Here is a 25,117-nt window from a genome sequence, read left to right as displayed (position 1 = left end):
TACAAACATATGGCCAGTATGTCATTTTAATGTTCCAACGATGTAGGCCTGATGGAACAAAATTGACAACTTTAATTAAAAATGTTGTGGCTTCGCAGTTGTCAATATCAGGAAGGACTTTTGTAACTGCAGCAATTATATATCATGACGGTCCTTCAATAACATCAGGACATTACACAGCTTATTTAAAGTCTAGAAATGGCTGGTCATTCTGCAATGATTCTGTTTTAATTTTCAAAAAAAAATTGCCGTATGACCTTAAAAACTCTTACCTGGTGTTTTTAAAACCAAAATTTTAGGGAAAGAATCTCGGGATGTGCTCTGAGGAATTTCAAGAAGTTCTAATGGCTCCTACACGATTTGGCCTTGAGGATAAGTGTAGTTCAGAGACATAACTTCTAACCATAAGACTGGACGTCATGGAGAAATAAGTGCACTTTGAATGAGTTCAGAAAAACGATTTCTTTTTATAAGCTAATTGAAGCAGCCAATCAAAACATAGAGTAGAGGGAATGTAAGTCTGCAATGCTGTCTACTGTTTTACATTGCTTTGTGATTAAAAGTGATGTAGAGAATTAAATAATTGTAGTAGTCATAGAGGTAGTGTAAGTCTGCTTCATAGTAAGCAGTATCAGTGTCATAGGAAATGTAGAACATGACTGAGGAAGAAGGGGAAGATATTACTAGTCCAGGATTGTGAAAATGATCTTCAACATTTTAATTCTGAAAGTTGCGGAAATGCCAAATGACGGGATTGGCTTACAAGAAATCCAAGAGTTATAAATGGCTCTGACAAGATTTGGCCTTGTGGAAACTTGTGGTAGAGAGCAAGAAGTCATTTATTGTATGTAACATGTTTTTCAAAACTATGGAGGTTTTCTTTCAGAAAGTGGCGGGCTGAAAGTAATAACAGCACAACAGAGTGTAAGCTGTTCATAGGACATCCTTTGACGTCATGGAAAGTAAGTTAACTTTAAGGAGTTCTGAATTCTGATTTGTTATGTTGTATGGGTTTTTTAAACACAATCATTTTGATTGTGTTTTTTTTTCCCCGCTGTTATATGATGAATACCTTCAAGTCACTGTTTTTAGTGAAATTTGATACATTCTGAGAACAGCAAAAATAAACCATTTAACATGTATAATTAATTCTGTACTGTTTCCATTTATGATGTACATTTAGAACTGTGTAGGAGGGATGGAGAAGGAGAGGCTTCTGTAAGTGTCAAAGTTCTTGCATACAGTGCTCATATTCTACGTAGTCTTTCATATGATAGACTACATTTCCACAATGAGATACCTAAGCAAAGGAAACACAGGTCATATGATTGTGGAATGAGCAAAAAAATTTGCATGTTTTTCAATTATATTACCTGTGTTTCCTAACATTACACACCACATTGTGTAGATGAGGTTTAGGCCTGTTCCTGGAGACAGAGGAGGTCTGACATTTGTTCAAGAGTGCAGTGGACATTAATCACTTCGTTGGTAGGCCTCCACATGTATTATGTCCTCTGTTCTCTTCAAACAACTCGAAATTTCATTTGGAACCCTGAGTAGGTCTCACCTCAAACAAACCTCTGGATAGGACACATCTTATTGGGATCCTGAAGCAATCATTTAAAATGTTAGTGTCTTGCGACACTTTTCTGAGACAACAGCAGTGCAAAAGATGCACCATGTTTTAAGATAGGCCTCACTTCATCTGCATCAAGATACTGTTAGTTTAAAATGTATATCTTTAGGACTGTGTAGGGGGCCTGGGGAAGCAGAAGCTTCTGTCAGTGTCAAAGTTGTTGAAAAACTGTTTGTCCTTCAATCTTTCCCCTTGTCTTTTGTAATTTTTAAATACATGTTTTAATATTTTTCAAATGTCTCTTCTCTCTTTCACAGATTGAAAGTATAAAAACAAAAAGTGAGTAATTTAACGACAATTATAAGGTAAATGTTTTGTATTCTTTTCGTTACATTTCTATCACATTCACCTACTATTAGTTCCACAGCTTTATTTCTTTAACCCTCAGTTTCCTGCCTTTGCTACTTTCCTCATTCCTTTCTCTTTTACCTACTTACTCAACTCCTTCCACTCCTTTTCTCAGTCCCTCTCTTCTCATAGTTCCTCACTCTTGTTCACTCACTCCGTCTCTATTACTCTTAGTGTCTTTGACTGATCACTTTTTCACTACTTGTTCATAATGCTTTCTCTGTGTAGTTGAAGCACACTAAGGGGCATATTATCAACACAGCCAATAAAATTATTGCTGTTTTTATTGGCAGAAAACTGGTGCAAAAGTGGTTTTAGCGGCAGTTTTCTGCCGCAAAAGCGGCTTTGGTGACATATTTCTGCCGATAAAAGCTGCAAAACTTTTATTGCCTATGTTGATGATATGGCTCTATGTTATTTATATTTCTTTGCTGTTTCAATTAATCTTTTTCTGTTATTTTTTGTTTTCTGTTTTCTATTTTTTCTCTCTGTTATTCCCCATGTTTTAATCTTATTTTGAACATTCACTCACATTCTCCAAGAAACTCTTCTTTGTTATTGTTCTACTCTCTTTTTTTTCTTTCACTTCCTTATCTATTTTGTTTTCCACAATTATACCCTCTTCCGTCTTTTCTTCGGTAAATATATCTATTAAACAGTATCTCTGGTTTACTCCCTATAGCTGTCTTTCTTTTAACATCACTCTCTGTTTACTTTCCTTATACTTACTCTTCTATTTTTTTTTTTTTTAATATTTTGGGGTTCGCTCCCGGTTCGCGAACCGGGAAGCGAACTGGGAGCGAACTAAAAGAAATAGAGCTTGCTAGAGTGCTAAACATTCTAGCAATTTTTTTTGAAAGGGGAGGTAGTTCTGAAAATAACTTTTTTTAAATGTTTTTGTTGTTTTATATATTTTTTTTTTTTTTTTGAACATTTTTAGTTTTTTTTTGTATTTTTTGAACAATTTTATATTTTTTTTGGTTTTTTTGGGGGGGGGACAACAAAAAACAGGCATTGAAAAGGGCTCAACAGGAGCAAAAAAAAAATTACTGTGTGGGGCGGTTAGGGCAATTATGATTGTTGTAAGCTAGGTTTATTGAATTGATACTCATGTTGCCACATGATATCAATGCACCGCAGTGCAGACAAGTAAACTTCATATGCCCAAAATTATCCTGGATGTTTGGCACGGTTTCCCGTGCCTCTGCTGCTGTCAAAGAAATCAACAAAGTTGACCTGGCCACAGGAGTTGCTGTTGGGTTCTGTTCCATGTCTCGTATTTCCGCCCGGCTGTAATTGAGTGGATGCCACCTGCTCATGTGCCTATGCATGGTATAGTTCCCATAGCTATACTTTTTATCAGTCCCTCTTGATAATTTTTCTTTGCAAATGAGGCAGGTGACATACCTCGCATTCACTTTCTTCTGGCCTGGAGGCATTGAAAAAAACTGCCAAATGAAACTGGCTTTCCTATGGGAAACCCGGGGCACCTCTTCCAAGAACTGTGGTCCTTCTCTCTCCTCTTCCTCTATTTCTTCCTCTTCCTCCTCTGTGTTGGTGATGACCTGGGGAGGTGGTCCTCTCTTCCCATGAGGAGGTGGTGGTGGTGGTGGGGGTCCACCAGCTGAAGATACCATTGAAGCCATTGCTCTAGTATGAAATAAGGTCTTCCTCTCACAAAGATGAAAGTCAGAGTGAGGAAAAAAGGAGGGGTTTTCATAATTTGGGAAAAACAATAGTTCTAGACCAATGAAAAGTGTTATTTTTAGGTCACCTGACCTAGCCTTACATGATTATGAAACCAAAAGTTAAATGAACCAATGAAAAGTTTTATTAACAAGTCACATGACCTCTCACGCTTATGTTACGCGCTGCGGAACGCGCCCCGGATCGCTTCCGGGTCGCTGCGCTTCGCGCCTCGGTTCGCGTACCGGAGCACTTCCGGGTGCGCTAACGCAGCACGTCATAAGACGCATTACGCGACAACGTGATACGTCGCGCTTCCGCGACGCGTCACGATGTTGATTTCTAACGCGGCAGTTGCGCTAACGGAACGTTTACCGGTTCGCGGACTGGGTCGCGGCATCAAGATGAGCTAACGGGAAGCTTCCCGGTTCGCGAACCGGGAGCGAAACAAATATTTAAAAAAAAAATATTAATAAACATATAAAATATATTTTTGGATTTAAAGAAGAATACATTTTACAGCTATAGATATTAGCTTTTAAAAAACCAATGAAATTCACTGAAAAAACCATAGGTTATAGACCATATATAGTTAGGAATTAGCATTTACAAAACCTTGAAAATTCACTGAAAAAACCATAGGTTATAGACCATATATAGTTAGGAATTAGCATTTACAAAACCTTGAAAATTCACTGAAAAAACCATAGGTTATAGACCATATATAGTTAGGAATTAGCATTTAAAAAACCTTATTTTACTCACACAAAACCATTGAAATTCCATATATAGTTAGTTGTACTAACTATATATCGCGCACCCGCAATCCACTGCTGATCATGTCACATATTACATCATTCATGACATGGTCAGTGACATCACTGATGACATCACTGATGACATCTCAAATGACATCACTGATGACATCACTGATGACATCTCAAATGACATCACTGATGACATCACTGATGACATCTCAAATCCAGTGACTGTATTTTTCTGTAAAGTTAAAATATGTCTTGAGTGGATGTATAAGTGTCTGGATGAAGGATTTAGTAGGGGCATGACTGACTGTATGAGTGACTGATTAAATGTGTCTCACTGAGTGCATGGGTTAGTGACTAAACTGTCTTAATTTGTGCATCATTATGTCTGTTGTTCTGTAAACTGCTGCATGTGTTGATCAGTAGCTATATGATTAACTATATGGGTTATTGATTGGTTGCCCAAGCATTTGTATGGGAGACTGAGTGTGTGTGTGGGTGGCTGGGAGGTGTATGACTCTCTGCATAGATGTGTGAGCAGTTGATTGACTAGATGTATGGGTTCAAAAGTGCATGTGGAAACAGCTGTATGGGCAGTTGACTGTGTGCTGAGTGTATTGGTGAGTGAATGGATATCTCAGTGCTACATGTTAAAGTAAGTACATATGTAAAATACAGTACATGTGAGAGTTGACATATATAAATAACTGTGCATAAGAGCCAGTGAATGTGTGAGTGGCTGTATGGATCATTGTGAACTTGTATCCAGGATTGTATAAGTGAGTAAATATGTTTTAGTATATGTTTGAATAAGTAAGGTGTGTATAACTGTATAGTTGAGGAAATGGAGGTGTGATTGATTCTTTGTATGACTGACTAAGTGTCTGAGTAACTCCATGGATGAGTGACAGTCTATGAGTGTCTGTTTACACTGATTGTATCTAAGGTTATATTAGAGTCTGAAGAGGTTCATCGTATTATCACATGAATGATGTCATCAGTGATGTAATCAGTGATGTCATTTGAGATGTCATCAGTGATGTCATCAGTGATGTCATTTGAGATGTCATCAGTGATGTCATCAGTGATGTCACTGACCATGTCATGAATGATGTAATATGTGACATGATCAGCAGTGGATTGCGGGTGCGCGATATATAATTAGTACAACTAACTATATATGGAATTTCAATGGTTTTGTGTGAGTAAAATAAGGTTTTTTAAATGCTAATTCCTAACTATATATGGTCTATAACCTATGGTTTTTTCAGTGAATATATATATATATATATATATATATATATATATATATATATATATATATATATATATATATATATATATATATATATATATATATATTCACAGAAAAAACAAAGGTTATAAGTTCAGATACTACACAAACAAAATCATAAAAGTTCAGCAGTTATAGTTATACTTATCTGAGCAAACAATTACTTGTGCCCTAAGGTAACTATAACTAGTGCCCCCACCATGCACACTTTTCTCATCAATTATTTTATTACAAATGTTGCAGCGATATTATCAATGATGTCATAGAAGATGTCATGACCAATGTGATATGTGGGGTACTTAGCAGTGCATGGCCAGGGCACAAGTTATAGTTTCTTCAGAAAAGTATAACTATAACTGCTGACTTTCTATGGTTTTGTGCATGTAAATTTTGAACCTACCTATAACGACCCTGTAACATTTGGTTCATTAGTGGACTTCTAGGGTTTTTTAGGTCTTGGCTAAACAGCATGTGTGCTGTCTCGATTACACATTTGGGGCCATATGTAGGTGGCCAAATACCGGTCGGTAACGGCCATTTGTAGTTTCAGATGTAGGGGGCCAGAAAATTACCGATTCTGTAAATTTACCGAATCTGTAAATTACTGAATCGGTAAATGTACAGAATCGGTAATATGGGATGTAGGTGGCACTGGAAACAGTGCCACAGGCCCTTAGGAATTCGTTATTTACCATGAAATACTATTGCATGGTAAATAACGAATTCCTGTGTACATGCACATCTGTGCATGTACACCTGTGCCATGTGGCACACATAGGGCATGTATGTGTGCCACATGGCACACATGCCAGAATCAGGGGTGCAACAGGGTGTCAAAGTGACACCCTGTCCCCCTTGACAATTCGGTAAATTTACCGAATCGGTATTTACCAATTCGGTAATTGCCATTGATTCCTATGGGCCTTAAGGCCCATAGGAATCAATGGCAATTACCGAATCAGTAAATACCGATTCGGTAATTACCGAATCATAACGATTCGGTAATTGATACCGAATAATTACCTACATGGCATTTACCGATTTGTAAATACCGAATCTGTAAAATTCGGTATTTACGATTCGGTAAATGCCATTTACCTACATATGGCCCTTTGTGTTTAATCTGTATAGCTTCAGCCCGCCCACAGGCTTCCCGTTTGCTTGCTTTATCGTCTGTCTCATATCCTTGGTCAGCATTTGTCCCTGGCATGCATGGTCATGCCTCTTCTTGTGTTTAGCCCTACCACCATAGCTTGGGCCAAGAATTTGTAAACATCTTCTGCTCCCATTTTTATGACTATTTGAGGACCTACTTTTTCTTTCTTTTTTAGCACTTTACACAGTGCTTGTGCTTTTACCAGCAGCGTCTCCTCCCACCTGCCCTCATGCCCCGTCCCCAGATCACCCCCTCCGCGGAAACTGCTTTTCCATTCATTGTTGCTTTCCGTTTCCCCCACCCCCTCCCTCCCATCTTTGTTTGCTCTCTCGCACCAATCGGTGCTTGCCTCATCTACAAATCACTCATCTGACTGTCACCGCTTTGAACCCCCATTGTACTCTGTTTCATTCTCTTGAGTGGTGGTGTGCTGCCCTTTAATGTTCTGTTAGTGTATAGCTGACGTGCTGATTCAAGCATATGTGCAGGCTGCTATTACTCGGAACACGTCTTTTCTGTTTATTTACAGAGTGTGGGTAGTAGGTGTGTACTTGTTTACACCATATGTGGTCATTCAGCAATGGTGTTTATGGCTAGAAAATCAGACCTCAAGTGAATCAGGTGCGCGTAATCACAGGGCATGTCAGATTCTGATGTGCCTATGTCTTCTTGTGGAATTGCATAGCTATGTTTCTCCTGTGAGAAATGATGAAACTGTTTGTGTCTCACCTTGTTGGTCCTCATTTCACAGGGTGGGACTCTATTTTTTTTATTTCTCCGGTCAAGACACTTTATTTCTTTTCTGCCTTCGACAGTGGAGTGTTTTCGTGTGCCATTGTTGAATTCTCTTCAAAGGAGCCAGGCTAAGTCTTGATTTCATCAAGGTCAGCCTGCCCCTCAGTGTCCAATACAAAAGTAATCCTTTTAATGTGGTTGGAGGCGTGATGTATTTCCTATGTTCACTACTGTAAATCAGCCTAACACTGTGATTCTTTCTGTTTTTTTGTGCAGTTTTATATAGTGTCAACTTGATTTGCCCAGAATCAAGTATGTTAAGCTGACACTGAAACTCAAACCCAGTTTCCCAGCTCCATAGTCAGCAGCTATGGCCCTTAAACCTCATCCTCTTCCAAGAGGATGCCACATTATCTCCTTGGTCTCAGACTTGGTACCACATTTTGTGATTACGAGCAAATCATTGAATCCCCCCGTTGCTGCCCACATTGGCTGTTGGTTGCCTGTGCACCTCCCACGTCGCCGCTTGCCTCCGCTGGCACTCTATTGCAGAGATCCCTCCTCTACCAACTTTTCAAAATTGTTTTTGGGCAGTTTTATGTAGCACCAACACAATCCTAAGGTATTGGAGCGCTTTGCATAGCCACCCGTTACTTTTTTTGGTGCAGTTTCATATAGCACCCACATCACCCAAAGGCATTGGAGCGCTTTACATTAGCACTGGTTATTTTTTTGTGCAGTTATATATAGCGCCAACACCACCTGAAGGTATTCGAACACTTACATTAGCACCAGTTACTTTTCCCAAGGACACATTTATTTTTGTACACACCACAAGATTAAGTGATTTGCCCAAACTAAAGGATATTATGTAGACGCTGAAATGGCTCTCTTTGGAACTCCCTCCTGTTTCAATTCGCACTGCTACTTCTAATAGCAAGTGGCTACTTCTAGAAGCAATAGCACTGCTATATTTAATAGCAAGTGGCGTTTCCTTTACCCAGGGCCCACATGTTGCCCTACAGTACATTTAGGACCAACAAAGAGGATGAGCAAGACATATAAACCATGAGATTTTTATTTCCCAACTATGTTTTGTTTTGGGACTCAGGTCACAAGATGGCTGCCAATACTTCCTGGTTGAACTGTTGGTAGCCAATCAGATCTCTCCATGAGATCTGTGCTTAGGCTTGAACCAGATATCTAAATTTCTTTTTTCTTTAATTACTCAAAAATTACTGAACAGATTTACACCAAATTACAACAAGCATTTGCAATGCAATAGGTCTCACATTACTGAACGTTTGAGCTATTGGTGTTGCTCATAATAATGCAATGCCAATAGCTCAAACTTTCAGTAATGAAAGACCTATTGCATTGCAAATGCTTGTTCTCCTTGGCTCTGGGTGAAAGTCTGATGATGAAAAATAACAAATACCTGCTGGTGCCCACCACCTGCACACATTAAGCACTGGATAGTGCAGCCATTCACGGCCCGGGCAACAACAGGGGCAGCTCGCCAGACCCCCAACATATCAGGATAGGGAGTTTTGATTCTTATAAAGCTTAGAAATACCATGACAGCAGCTAAAGGGTCGGCTCTGAACTCCTGCTGCCAGTGCGGACACTCCCCTCTCCATGACACGCGATCCACAAACAAGAACGAGAGGACGACAGCATGCAGAAGCATGCACACATATCCATGACACATTCACTGAGAGGCACCTGGAGGCCATGTGAAACGTCAATCGTAGCACTAAACAGAAAGGTATATTTAATTGCAGCTTGCATGCCATATTTACCATAAGCGTGTAATGATTAAATTAGTTTGCTGTTTAATGAACTTGTAGTTAAATAAAATAAACATTTGATAACTGAATTCAATTGGAAAATGAAATCTAAAAGAAATGTTGGGCTATCTGAAAGAGCTTATACTATATGCCTGTAAAAGAAAAGTAGTGCAGTGCATCTCACCAGGTGGCAGAGTCGATCACAGGCCAGACTGAATGTGCCCGAAACGTCAGTCGGACTGAGGCAGAGTCAGTAAGCAGAGGTAGAAGTCTTCCTGGTGAGTCAGTATTTATTATATGATGCACCCGAATAACGTGAAAACCATCCCCTGTAAAGGATGACAGAAGCTGTATACTTCATAGTAAAATGCAAGCATGCAACGCTGCCCCCTGCCATTTTTTCTCAGGTGACGTAAGCACAGAGGCAGGGCAGAATCGGAAGCTTTGAGAATGCAATCTGAGTCTGTGTGAAACCCCATTTTTACCTTCAAAGTAGAAGCTCCAAAATGTATACTGATCTGCCATCTTAAATACATCTTTGTCAGTCTAAGAGAGATGTCTCTCAGGGTCGTTTAACAAATCGGCGTTGTATTCGCTTTGCAGCTGATTAGTGTAACCCGAATGAAATGCTCGGAGACAAACAAAGCTCAGCAAATGGTGAATGTCAAACTAAGCCAATGACACAGTGAGTGACAACTGTTGTGCAAAAAATAAACATTTCAAGCGAACCTCCGCACTCCACACAACCCTTTATGAATGCTTTCACTGGTTATCTTCCTCTTGTTTAGTGCACTACTTCCACTGGTAAAGTATATTTGCATGGACTGCAGGCGGTTCAGTATGTTGATTTGGTGTGCGTAGTTGTGGTGTGTCCGACGGAACTGGATGTGATGTCCGCATTTCCAACATATGGTATGGTCAGCTCACTGCCTGTTGGTCTACCGATATTCTAGATGTTGTGAGAAGCAATGAGCACTCCTAAAGCAGATTTTCGTTTTCTATGTGACTGGTCAACTGGTCACTGTTTGGGGGATGCGCAAACCAGTGGCACATGACTAAAGTAATGAAAAAAAGCCTTGTAGTGAAAAGAAAGAGTGCGGCGCTTGTGAAATGGATGCCACAACGAGCATATGAAAACAATGCGCTGCACCTGCACCGTTGAGCCTGGTCCACGGAAATAATGCCACACGAAGCACATCGCCACTAACCTTCAGAGTTGTCTGTTTTCCAAAGTGAATATGCCGCGCCATGCATAAAGAAAGGGGCGCGTCCACCATTGTTTAAGTGAAAGTGCGGCATGGGGTGCTTTAGAAACAAGCATTGGCCGCGTGACTGACGAAAGTGACGTGGCTGCGCGGCCGTGAACGTGAAAGTGATTGCGGGCTCTAAGGGTGCCCGCGAGTGATGCACTTAATGAGTCATGACGAGACTGGAAAGCCAGATGGCGCCTGTGCTCGTAACTGTGCACGTAGTGCTCGTAACTGTGCACATAACCATACGCTCTAGGCCACACAAAAAGCTGTGGTTGGCTTTTTGAAGCACACTCACTAAAAGTCTCGCCAGAGCAGCACATGCGCTGGCTCAGACGAGACCTGAAAAGGGCTTTTTCTGGACCATGTGCTAACCTTCTGCCAAATTTGGTGTAATTCTGCCCAGCGGTTCGGGTTGTAGTTGAGGCTAAAATCCCTAGGGGACAAATCACCCCGAAACTTTCCACGCAGGAGCTGGACTCAGGAATGTACTAGTTTTGAAATTGTTGTGAAGATTCGTCAAACGGCGCCAAAGTTATTAGCAAAACATAAACTGCTTTTCCTATGGATACTAGGTCCTAACTATAACTATTTACTGGTGTAAGCTCACAAAGTTTTCCCAAAAATGTGGCCTACTTGGCCTACTTGGCCTACTTTGCCTAGTTCTTCATGGAAAGTTTCAGGATGATTCATCAAGCGGGTGCCGAGAAAAAGTGGGTGTCCCAAAACAATTTTTACTTCTGAAATGTTGATTGGTAGTTTGCCATTTTTAGACACGGCTACAGGCTGCCCCACTGAAAGGATTTACACCAAATTTGGCATAAAGCTAGCTGTTGGTCCTGAGGACACCCTTTTTATAATTGTGGGTAAACCTGTTCAGTAGTTTTGGAGTTAATAAAGAAATAAAACGTCGCATATCTAGGGACGTGAATCCGCGTGTACCGGAGGATACAATTATATGTTACCTTACGTTAAAAAAACTTATTAATTAGCTGAAAAAAACAAAGGTTACAGGGACGTCCTTGTTCACAGGCAGCCATTTCCAAAAGGGCAACATTTCACTTCAAACCACTGAATTACTTTAGTTAGATGATGTCCTTTAATTAGCGCCATGTGACCAGTTCTCGCATGCATATATATCCTACGGGTGAAAGCCAGTAGGTAATTATACAGAAAATGCCTATGCACACACTCGCAATGGTCATTTACATTCGTATTTGTACACAACAAAAGCACAATTGTCGAACCAAAGACAACAATATTAATCAGATTCCTTGACACTAGGTATCCATGAATTTCAAGGTTTTAATCGTTCCACAACCAGCCGACACGTGTTTCGTCACGTTAGGAACAGAGTGTTCGCGACTCCTCAGGGCTTGCCTGTACAGCGTAAACCAAGTGAAGGTCGCTCCACCGGTGATATTTCCGACCCGGCGGGCCCGTGACCGTTCTTTGCCAGTTAGTAACGTCTAAAATCATAGTGGTAAAAGCCAGTGCGTGTGCATCCTCTGGACTTCCTGATAAAGTGGAGACTACGTAGATTAGTAGTTCCGGTGCTGCTCGAGATAAGTAGCGTTCTTGCAATACGTGAGACTGTTCATGAAACCCGGGAAACTCCTTGCACAGCCGGGAGCGGATAACCCTCAGTCAGTGCCCAAATAGTGTCAAGACGCCGTGTGAGCCACGTCTTGTCTCCCCGGATCACCGCCCCGTTATTTCTCTGATAACTAATTAACCCTGTGTTGCTGAGCTCAGTAGGTAATTATAGTTAGGACCAACTTTTCCCCTAGACATAGCGATTTTTGGTGCTAATTTTCAAAATTTGGGTCTAAATTACTTTAGCTCCTGTTTAGATGGTTTTGTGGTGATTGGTCGAGTGGGGACCAAGAAAAAGGGAGGTCCCAAAACGCTTTTTCCCCATGCAATATCTATGGGAATTTTTCATTTTTCAAACATGACTCCAGCCCGAACCGCGGAACGGAATTACACCAAATTTGGCAGAAAGCTAGATCTTGGTTCAGAAAGAGTGCTTTTGTAATTGGGACAGGTATCCTAGTTAAAAAAAATTGTCACTTACATCAACGCGTACCTGGGCGGATCGATGGGGCAGATTTGCAGTCATCGAAGCGCATTGGGAAAGGAAGGCACTCAATGTGGTCTCGGTATACCTCCCGCCGGCACTAGGTAAAGAAGCGCTGGTAGACTTGGGGAAAATACTGTCATGCCTCCCCATGGGCACCCTGATCTTGGGTGGTGACTTTAACATGACAATGGACGACCACAGGGATAGAAATCCACAACGACCAATGACACGACCCCAATACACACATGGAGGAGTTTACCATAGCTACGGGCTTAACTGATGTATGGCAATTGTTACAGCCAGATGGAATCCAATACACCTACTACTCAAATGCACACAAGAGCACATCCTGCATCAACTATTTTTTTACACACTCTGCAGCAATTGGTCACTTCCGAAATCCCCACGCTTTACCAAGAGATATCTCTGACCACTCCCTGGTGTGGTTTGAACTTACGTACTTTAGCCATCGTCCGCAAGCCACCATAGTCCTCAGCCCATGGTTGCTCAAAATCCCAGATAATAAAGCGGAGCTACTCACACAGACCATCAACTACTTTAAAGAAAACGTCGGGTCAGTAGACTCAGTGCAGACCATATGGGAAGCCTTCAAGGCGGTACTGAAGGGGCAGGCCTTGGCACTAAAAGTGGGATACCAAAAAGAAAGACAGGAACAGATAACACATTAGGAAAGTGAACTCCAGCAGCTGGAGGAAGAAAGTGTCAATGCTCCCTCAGAGGCGGCTACATATCGTTTAACGCTCAATCGGAATACAGGATTTCAGTGAGGGAACACATGAGGACCAAACTCATCCACACTCAACACAAACTATATGAATTGGGAGATAGGGCGGGCAAATTACTGGCATGGTTGGAGAAGAGGGAACAGGGGGAGAGATGGTACCCAGGCTGATTCTCCGGGACGGGATGAAGATCTCAAACCCGCAAGACATAGCAGAGGCATTTGATGATCACTTAGAACAAATTTACACCCCCAACCACATATACGGCGGAAGACTCCTGCCAACGGTTAGTGGATATTAAATTGTCTACACTCTCAGAAACTGACAGAGATTCTCTGGACGAGGAGCTTACAGATGACGAAATTAAATTCAAAAGGCCAATAACTGTATCCAGTGGCGTCACTAGGGGGGTGCAGGGGGTGCGGCCCGCACCGGGTGACACCAACACATGGGGTGACACCAATCTGCACTGCAGCCTCGCCTCTGTTCTCACCTTTACTGTCCCTCCCTGTGCACGCTTGAGCCTCACGCTGTTCACACTCGCCAGGGTCTCGCAGGAGATCTGCAATGCTTGACTGCAATTTTCTTTGCTCACAAGGCAACTCTATAGCAGCCTAGCTCATCTGAGGGTGCATGTTTTCCTATTTTTCAGTATCTTGCACAGTCTTCAGTTTTCCAGTGAACCAGTTCCAAATTTCAGCTTGGTCGTCACTACAGTGCCACCTGTTGCTCGCACTCTTGTTTATGCAAATCCAGGGAAGACAGATGGAGTAAGAGAGAGAGGGAGACAGAGAGAGCTAGAGGGAGTAATACAGAGAGAGAGGGAGCTAGAGGAAGTAAGACATAGAGAGAGGGAGCTAGAGGGAGTAAGACAGAGAGAGGGAGCTAGAGAGAGCAAGACGGAGAGAGAGGGAGCAAGAGGGAGTAAGACGGAGAGAGAGGGAGCTAGAGGAAATAATACATAGAGAGAGGGAGCTAGAGGGAGTAAGACAGAGAAAGAGGGAGCTAGACAGAGCAAGACATAGAGAGAGGGAGCTAGAGGAAGTAAGACATAGAGAGAGGGAGCTAGAGGGAGTTAGACAGAGAGAGGGAGCTAGAGAGAGCATGACAGAGAGAGAGGGAGAAAGAGGGAGTAAGACGGAGAGAGAGGGAGCTAGAGGAAATAAGACATAGAGAGAGGGAGCTAGAAGGAGTAAGACAGAGAGAAAGGGAGCTAGACGGAGCAAGACATAGAGAGAGGGAGCTAGAGGAAGTAAGACATAGAGAGAGGGAGCGAGAGGGAGTAAGACAGAGAGAGGGAGCTAGAGAGAGCAAGACAGAGAGAGGGAGCTAGAGGAAGTAACAAAGAGAGAGGGAGCTAGAGAGAGTAAGACAGAGAGAGAGGGAGATAAAGGGAGTAAGACAGAGAGAGAGGTAGCTAGAGGGAGTAAGACAGAGAGAGAGAGAGAGCTAGAGTGAGAAAGACAGAGAGAGAGAGAGAGAGAGAGCTAGAGTGAGAAAGAAAGAAAGAGAGAGAGGGAGCTAGAGGAAGTAAGACAGAGAGAGAGGGAGCTAGGCAGAGAGAGGGAGCTAGAGGGAGTAAGATAGAGAGAGAGGGAGCTAGAGGGAGCAAGACAGAGAGAGAGGGAGCTAGAGGGAGCTAGACAGAGAGAGGGAGCTAGAGGGAGTAAGAAAGAGAGAGAGGGAGCTAGAGAGAGTAAGACAGAGAGAGAGGGAGACAGAGGGAGCTAGAGGGAGTAAGACAGCGGGAGAGGGAGCTACACAGAGAGAGGAAGCTAGAGGGAGTAAAATAGAGAGAGGGGGAGCTAGAGGGAGCAAGACAGAGAGGGGGAGCTAGAGGGAGCTAGACAGAGAGAGGGAGCTAGAGGGAGTAAGAGAGAGAGAGAGGGAGCTAGAGAGAGTAAGACAGAGAGAGAGGGAGACAGAGGGAGCTAGAGGGAGTAAGACAGCGAGAGAGGGAGCTAGACAGAGAGGGGGAGCTAGAGGGAGTAAGATAGAGAGAGGGGGAGCTAGAGGGAGCTATAGCGAGCAAGACAGAGAGAGAGGGAGCTAGAGGGAGCAAGACAGAGAGAGGGAGCTAGATGGACTAAGACGGAGAGAGAGGGAGCTAGAGGGAGTAAGACAGAGAGAGAGGGAGCTAGAGGGAGCAAGACAGAGAGAGAGGGAGCTAGAGGGAGCAAGACAGAGAGGGAGCTAGAGGGAGTAAGAGAGAGGGAGCTCGAGGGAGCTAGAGGGAGTAAGACAGAGAGAGAGGGAGCTAGAGGGAGTAAGACAGAGAGAGAGGGAGCTAGAGGGAGCAAGACAGAGGGAGAGGGAGCTAGAGGGAGCAAGACAGAGAGGGAGCTAGAGGGAGTAAGAGAGAGGGAGCTCGAGGGAGTAAGACAGAGAGAGAGGGAGCTAGAGGGAGTAAGAAAGAGAGAGAGGGAGCTAGACAGAGAGAGGGAGCTAGATGGAGTAAGACAGAGAGAGAGTGAGCTAGAGGGCACTAGACAGAGAGAGGGAGCTAGAGATAGTAGGAGAGAGAGGGAGCTAGAGGGAGCAAGACAGAGTGAGAGGGAGCTAGAGGGAGTAAGACAGAGAGAGAGAGCTAGAGGAAGCAAGACAGAGAGAGAGGGGGCTAGAGGGAGTAAGAGAGAGAGGGAGCTAGAGGGAGTAAGAGAGAGGGAGCTAGAGGGAGTAAGACAGAGAGAAAGGAAGCTAGAGGGAGAGAGGGAGCTAGAGGGAGTAAGATAGAGAGAGAGGGAGCTAGAGGGAGCAATACAGGGGGAGGGGGAGCTAGAGGGAGCTAGACAGAGAGAGGGAGCTAGAGGGAGTAAGACAGAGAGAGCTAGAGAGAGTAAGACAGAGAGAGGGAGCTAGAGGGAGCAAGACAGAGAGAGAGGGAGCTAGAGGGAATAAGAGAGAGAGGGAGCTAGAGGTAGCATGACAGAGAGAGGGAGCTAGAGGGAGTAAGACAGAGAGAGAGGGAGCTAGAGGGAGTAAGACAGATAGAGATGGAGACAGAGGTAGCTAGAGGGAGTAAGACAGAGAGAGAGGAAGCTAGACAGAGAGGGAGCTAGAGGGAGCAAGACAGAGTGAGAGGGAGCTAGAGGGAGTAAGACAGAGAGAGAGAGCTAGAGGAAGCAAGACAGAGAGAGAGGGGGCTAGAGGGAGTAAGACAGAGAGAGGGAGCTAGAGGGAGCAAGACAGAGAGAGAGGGAGCTAGAGGGAGTAAAACAGAGAGAGAGGGAGCTAGAGGGAGTAAGACAGTACCTAGCGCCATACATTTCCGACAGAGGTGGTCCATGCGGTAAGTCATGAGGGGGTGACACCATGAGTTACCCGCACCGGGTGACACCAACCCCAGTGACGCCACTGACTGTATCCAGTCAGGGAAAGCGATGGGGCCAAATAGGATACCTATAGAATTTCTGAAAATGGTCGCTTCTCAGCCCGTGCCTCTCCTGCAGACTATGTATGACAAAAGTTATGAGAAGGAGATTCTGCCAGAAGACCAGCGACTAGCATTGATAGTAGTTATCCGTAAGCCGGGAAAACCCGCCGAAGACTGCGGCTCTTACCGGCTGATTTCCTTAATCAACGCCGAAGCAAAAATCCTTGCGAAATTGCTGGTGATTCAATCTCCGGTCCATCCTGACCAGTCTGGCATTATGGTGGGGAGGAGTACGGCGCTCAATATGTGGCGCCTTCACAATGTTCGTGCACGCCGCAAGTATATAGACGAAGACGCAGTGGTAGTATCCATCGATGCATCAATGGCGTATGACTCTATCGAATGGCCATATCTGTTTGAAGTCCTGAAACGCGTGGGCTTTGGCCCGAAATTTCTGGACTGGGTAAAGCTGTTGTACATAGGCCTGCTTGTTTATAGAAAGCTGAGCAATAACTTACCAGACCCGTTCCACAAACTCCGACAGAAATGGCAGATAGACCTAGGGCCCAATGACGATGAAGACAGGCAAGAGGCGCTAATGTCCCCAAGGGAGGTGGCCATCACACTTCGTATCCGACTGATCCAACTTAAAATCCTGCACAGAGCCTATCTTACCGGGGTCACACTGGCGAAGATAGGTTCGAGATCTGATACACTATGCCTGCGTGGCTGCCATCTAGATGCAACCTTTTATCATACCATTTGGTACTGTTCAATCATACGACCCATATGGGAGGGAGCCACGAAACATATCCAAGATGCACTAGGAAAGGTACTAACCCTTACACAATGACTGGGCCTTCTGAATATTTGGGAACAGTCTGACCTTACAGAAGTGGAACAACTAACTACCCGGGGCTACACCTTAGTGAAGCGAGAGATTGCGAAACAGTGGGGCGTGGCTGATAGGCCTTCACATCAGGTATGGGCGAAGGAACTTGACAAATGCATGATTGCTGAGAAGGAGGTATATAAGTCAAGAGGGTGTCCAAAGAAATGGGACAAAAAATGGGGCAACTGGAATGTGTATCGAGGAGACCTATGTATTTCCCCCATGGTGAAAATGGAAATGCATCACACTGGAGCGCGGCTCCTGGAGGTACCGTGACTGAACCTGAGATTCTCTCCCTAATGGTTTAACGTACTATGTTATAAGTATGAAAATGAGAGAGAGGATAAGAGTACTAGTCCTGATCACCTGGAGTAATGTATTTAATCAAGAAGAACTAGTCTACCTTGACGGGGTAAGAGTCACAAGAGTGTATGTTTGATGATGTTTGTATTTAAAGAAAACATCTTATTTCTTTTTATAAAGCCCTCACCCACCAACCTAGTTGGTGGCATGCTTCATCATCGTACTATGTAACATGCCGAAATGTTAAAACACTTAATGTATGTGACTTTAAATGCTGTGAAATTATTAAAAATATATTTTAAAAAAGAACATAGCAGGAGAAGGAGTCAAAGACGTGATAAAGAAGATACCACACGTGGACAGAGTATCCTACCAGGACGTCAAGGTGGTATTGAACATTAAGTTCAATCCGATGCTGAATGTTGACTATGAAAGGTACATCTTTAATCAGGAGAGGCAGAGATAGAGAAATGGTGGATGAATTTGTTGAAATGCTCATCAAACACTGTAAGTTCAACTAATTCAATGATGAAGAATCCATTCATCTCAGAGTCATGGATGATTGCCTGTCTGATTCGTTCAGACGCAGAATGCTGAGAGAAACTCTCAGTCTGAAGCATGTGCTAATGGCAGCCAGAGCTGAAGAACGTGCTACCAAACAAGTCACTAACATCGAGGCCGGAGGAGCCTGGAGTGAATCAGCATTGAGTATAAAAAGCAAGAAAAAGGGGGGGCGTGGCTAGCAGCCGAAGATGGTGGCAGCTTAGAGGGCGAGCTCCGAGGTTGAAGCGGCCCCTTCATAAATCCGATCATTGATCCGTTCACTGCAGCTGTCCCGCGGGAAGGAACCGAAGCCCGGGACCGGGCGGCACACCCGACAGCATCGGAAACAAAAATCCGTTCGGGAGAAGCGGAGTTAGAAGCGCTTATCGCCTGGGCCAAAGAGGGTACTGCAGCCGGGAGGCGGAGTGACTCCGGCACCCGACAGGAAGAGCAGCGAGCCGGGTACAGTGGCGCCGGAAGTGACCGCTGGTGGTGTGGCTCCGGGGACGGGAAATACACACTGACCGGCTCGGAGGTCGGAACACGGGCGCCTACGACCCGGAGGCTGTCTGTCGCCTGCTAAGGCTACCTGAGACCCGGGACACACCCGACACCCTCCGCAGAGACGACCGGACCGGCCGAGTCCGAGTGTGGCTCCGCCATCTTGGACCCGGCTGGAGGCAGACAACGGCGAATGTGCAGCCGTCCGCAGTGAGGTGGCCAACACTACCGTGGAGACCGACAGGGAGTCCTTGCCGGAACCCCCGGAAGCCTGGTTGAGGAATCCGCCGAGGCGCCACTCCGGCCCCTGCGCCACAACAGGTGAGAGGAGCACCGACGGGGGCCCCTTTGTCCAGGGCCCGTCACCGCCCGCCTTCCTTCTGTGCTGCCGTGAAAATACAGCGCCATCACCCCTCTAAACAGCCCAACTGGGGGGCGGACAGAGAGACCCGACTGGGGCTGCATTGCTGACCGAGGTGAGAGGGGCACGGTGGAGACGAAGTCCGTGTGCAAGTATGGCCCGGGCCGCCTGATCGAACACGACCTGCTCTGGATAATTCCCCTGGTGTGCCGCACGGCGTACCTGCCTACCTGGGTCACCTACAAAGAGGCACGCACGTATTCATAACCCATTGGGAAATTGAGAACAGTCGCCGGGCGCTCCCTACGCGCACAGCTCCTGACGCCAGCTCCTTGGAGGCCCACCGAAGCGGCAGCAACCGGAATGGCGGGTAAGGGGACGAAGGGTGGAAACTCACAGTCGAGACTCGAAAAGTACGCCTTTGGGGATAAAATGTTATCCTCCCCAACAGACGCGAAAATACAGGCAGGAAGAACGGCCGACGCGGCGGGAGGGAAGAAGGCGACGCTGGAGGATGTGATGCGGGCATTGACGCAGGTCCAGGCAACGGTGGGGTCGATTTCAACTGAAATAACATTGATAAGAGCAGACTTCCACAAAATGTCTGACAAAGTGAAGACGATGGAGGTAGTAACTAAGTCACTAGTGGAAGATGTCTCAGAACTGCAACTTAGTGTGAACGGATCTCTAAAGAAAATAGAGAACTGCGTGACAAGCTGGACGAACAGGAAGGGCGCTCAAGGCGGAACAACATCCGCATCATAGGGGTTCCAGAATCGGAAGACACTAGAGCTATGGACCTGTATGTGGAAAACTTGATCCAACAAGAACTTAAACCCAAAGGACTCTCCGCATTCTTTTCGGTGGAAAGAGCTCATCGAGTCCCGGGGGGTCGACCGAAAACAGGAGCCTCCCCAAGACCAATCATTGCTCGGCTCTTCAATTTCAGAGACAGGGATGCGATCCTACAAGCGGCAAGAAACTCACCCCCAATTAAAGTCCAAAACTCCACGCTGGTGTTCTTTCCAGATTATACGGCCGAGGTTGCTCGCAGGAGGAGAACCTTCTTTGAAGTTAAAAAGGAACTGAGAGCGAGAGAAATCCCGTATGCAATGCTCTTCCCGGCCAAACTACGAATAGTGGCAGATAACAAAACCTGGTTCTTTGACACCCCAGAAGCGGCTCACGACTGGCTGGAGGGCTGGAGAGCGACAGGCCTGCCTCGCCGCTCCAATAGACCGACTAAACACCAAAATCAAGATGCACGGCCAAGCTCCCAGATATCCGGTGAGGATGCGGGACGGCATTCACCGCTGAGCGAAGTTCCGGAACATGAAGATACTGAGGAACAATGACTTCCAACGAATACAATGCTGATCCAACTATGTTTCTGACTGGGTGGGCCGCCGAGGACACTGGGCGGAGGTCCTCCGTGGACTGGATGAGGGGCCGCCGACTCCGGAGAGTCCTTCACCCCAGCGAGCAAGTACTGTGTTTTTGGGTTTGGGATAGGCACTCTGCTGAGTTGGGGGGGCGGGCAGTTCCAAGTCCGTTTAGCAGGGAAGCAGGGAGGGGGGGCGTTGTGGGACGGGGGATAGCAGACAGTTCTGGGGTTCTTGTTCCGGACCAGTTGGTCCTCAAGGTTCAAAGTTTGACTCAGACTCACACTAGGTACTATGACAATATACATACACAATACCACGAGACTCGCCTACAGGCCCTCGAAAGTGGTCATACTGACGCTCAGCACGCTTCGCTCCTTTCACGCCATACTGCACGTTCCACGCAATGCTGGGCCAACACTCACATCAACACTTTCCATGGGAGGCGGAAGGAAATTACTCCAGAGATATTACATGGGCCATATGACAAGACACCGCCATGGCCAGGGTAGATAGCCTCGCCCCGATAACTCCGTTGCAAATCGTATCATGGAACGTAAGGGGACTGGGCGATAAGATCAAAAGAGGCCTGGTGATGCACGGAATCAGGAAGTTGAACCCTGCCCTGGTCCTGGTACAGGAGACACACTTAGTGGGTACGGCCACACGGGCGATGGATAGGCGGGGCTACCGCATGATTGCACACGCAGAGTTCACCTCGGGATCTCGCGGTACTGGCATAATGTTACGAACATCCTCCCAATACATTGTAAAATCCACCACGACCGACGATCAGGGCCGCTTTGCGGCGGTTCATGGCCAGTGGGAGGGCAGGCCGTTAAATGTGGTTTCGGTCTACATCCCGCCGGCGCTGCATGCTGTAGCACCGCCGGACCTCGGCAAGTTCCTCTTGAATCTCCCTGCCGGAGACTTAATCGTTGGGGGTGACTTCAACACGATACTACATAACACTCTTGACAGATTCCCAACTCGCCTGCACACGGGGGGTCCCATTAAGTTTCATAGTTTCTTGGAAGCGCAAGGGCTGACAGATATATGGCGCCTACTACATCCGGACCAACAACAATACACCTATTACTCGGCCACACACAATAGCCTCTCAAGGATAGACTACTTCCTCACATTAGGGAGCGGTCTTCTTTCCATAGACAAAGCGCAGATACTTCCGAGGGGTATATCGGACCATTCACCGATTACATTAACTATGTCCAACTTAGGGAAAATACGCAAGAGGGTCTATCCAATCTTTCCAGGGTACCTTAAGGTTCCGACAATTCGTAAGGACTTGAGGAAAGCTACCCGATACTACTTTGAAGAAAATCGGTCTTCGGTGCAATCGCCTTCGATATTATGGGAGGCTTATAAAACAGTTTTTAGAGGACAGGCCATAACAGCAATCACGCACCATAAGAGAGCGCAAGGGAAGGAGGCATCAGAACTGGACCTAAATCTGGAGAGGGCCAACACTGCCCATATGGCAGATCCAACAGATGACACATTACACTTACTGCAATTGCATCAGCGTCGCCTCGACGACCACCTGAGGCGCTTAACCTTGGCAGATATTACGGCCACCAAACATAAGGTGTACGAAATCGGAGATAAGGCTAGCAGACTCCTGGCATGGCTCGATAAAAACAGGGGGGGAACAGGAGTATTTTGCAAATTAAAGACTCACATGGGACAGTGCATACCAGGCCGAATGACATTGTCAATGTATTGGCCGACTACTTCTCGGAGGTATACACCCCCACGATACTCGTGACTGAGGACGAGGCTCGAGAAGCCCTGCACCATGTACCCGTGCCCACGCTAACTGAAGAGGCGGCCAGAGACCTGGAGGCCGCTCTCACAACTGATGAAGTTCAGTTGGCCATAAATGCACTCCACTTTGGCAAGGCCTTAGGCCCAAATGGGATACCCATTGAGTGGTTCAAAACGATGTCGGAGTCCCTGAGTGCCCCCCTTCTTCAGATGTTCGATGAGAGTAGAGGGGAGGGAACGTTGCCCCCAGACCAGCGGATGGCGACTATAGTGGTTATTCCGAAACCGGGTAAACCACCTAGCGAATGTACGTCATATAGGCCTATTTCACTCCTCAATCCTGAAGCGAAAATTCTAGCAAAACTGTTAGCAAACAGGCTCATGCCGTGCTTGTCCCAGTTGATCCATCCGGACCAGTCTGGATTTATGCCACATCGGAGCACGGCATTAAATCTTCGTAGAGTGCAGGGAATATTGGCCAGAACCCCACTGCTGAAGGAACCGGCGGCGATACTCTCCTTAGATGCCAAAATGGCATTCGATATGGTGGAATGGAACTACCTGTTTGCAGTACTCACCCGCATGGGATTTGGGCCCACCTTTATCGCATGGGTCAAGTTATTGTATAAGGACCCAGTGGCACGGGTGGTGGCTAATGGACACATATCGCGGGAGATCAGTTTGGCGCGAGGGACGAGGCAGGGCTGCCCGCTCTCACCCCTCCTTTTCGCGTTGGTCCTAGAACCCCTGGCAGTTACTATTCGAGCGACGCCACTATTGAAAGGGATTAAATGGGAAGATAGTTGGGAAGATAGGGTGTCCTTATACGCGGACGACATGTTGATTTACCTCACCGACCTGGAACAAAGCCTTCCGAACCTCCTCGCGTTGTGCAACTCGCATGGGCGGCTATCCGGGTACACTATCAATTGGTCGAAATCGACACTCTACGAACTTAGGGGACCGATCCCAGCCCTCCCGGAGACCTGTCCCCTGGCAATGGCAGGCGCTTCATTTAAATATCTCGGAATACATGTCACCCGAGAGACCACGGACTTTATTACTCTTAATCTACAACCCCCTCTCGTGCGGCTGCGCAACGATGTACAACACTGGAAGGAGCTACCGTTAACTTTGCTCGGCAGAGCAGCATTATTTAAAATGATGGCGCTGCCTCGTTTTTTGTACATACTCGAAAATACCCCCATGCTCGTACCCACCAGCTTCTTTCAGAAGTTGACGGCGCAGATATCAACTCTGTTGTGGGGGACGCACCTAGCGCGAATAGCTCACGTAAAGCTCAACAGGAGCTGGTTCGATGGCGGGATAGCACTGCCTAACGTACAAATGTATTACTGGGCTGCCCAACTAAAGGTTATTAATCAGTGGATGTACGCCCCACAAAACGACCCGGCGTTTAAGGCGGACAGGATACAATTAGGCACCCACACCCTACTGACGCCACTGTATCACAGAGGGGTAGCAGCGAAATTGATAGGACCCACCAAACATACCGTTCAGCTATGGTACAAGGCACACACGAAACTACGTTGGGAAGGGGTCATTACGAAACTTACCCCACTGTGGGACTCCAAAGCACTGGGTCACTTGAGGCACACAAATGGTTTTACTCACTGGGACAACATCGGGATTTCTACGGTGGGAGACATGTGGTCCAGAGAGGGGGTACTTTCGTTTGCGTCCCTTCGGGATCAATACGAAATGGGAGACAAAGAACTCTTTCGATACATTCAAATTAGGCATGCCCTTCTAACAGCAATCCCTCAGGACTCTACACCACCAGAATCAACACCACTCGAAGACCGCCTGCTTACTGATTTTATGCAAGAGAAAGCGACATCATTGACTTACCGTAAGCTGCTTAATAACATGTCTGACCCCTTGGAAAAACTAAAAGAGAAATGGGTGGAGGACGTCGGCGATTTCGACGACTCTGAATGGAACGCTGCTATTGCCTCCCCACGGGAGGCTGGAATATCAGCTAGGTTCCGCCTGGTTCAGTTGAAAATCCTACATAGGATATACTACACGAGAATCATTCTACATAGGCTACTGAGGGCGGATCACCCATATTGTTTAAGGGGATGCGGCGAGGAAGGTACTTTTATACACACACTCCGGAGCTGTACAAGCATCGCAAGTTATTGGCAGCGAGTGCTTCGCACCATCGCACAAACACTTAACACCTCACTATCACTAGACTCACGGGTGTGCCTACTCAATGTGTGGGGGCCTACTGATCTGACTCTCTACGGGAAGCTATGGGTCACGATAGGCCTCATGATGGCCAAGCGGGATATCGCACAGAAATGGGGGACAGCTGAGCTCCCCACCTTGGCACAATGGAATAGAAATATGGACATGCTCATGCTGACGGAGAGGGCGGTATACCAATCAAGAGCCAGTCCGCGTAAATGGAACGGTATCTGGCAGCCCTGGAACACCTACAGGGGGGACATCTGTGATCCTTT

Source organism: Lissotriton helveticus, chromosome 11 (genome assembly GCF_964261635.1).
Source record: "Lissotriton helveticus chromosome 11, aLisHel1.1, whole genome shotgun sequence".
Classification (NCBI taxonomy): domain Eukaryota; kingdom Metazoa; phylum Chordata; class Amphibia; order Caudata; family Salamandridae; genus Lissotriton; species Lissotriton helveticus.
The sequence above is the reverse complement of the archived record's forward strand: the minus strand, read 5'-3'. Positions refer to the sequence as shown.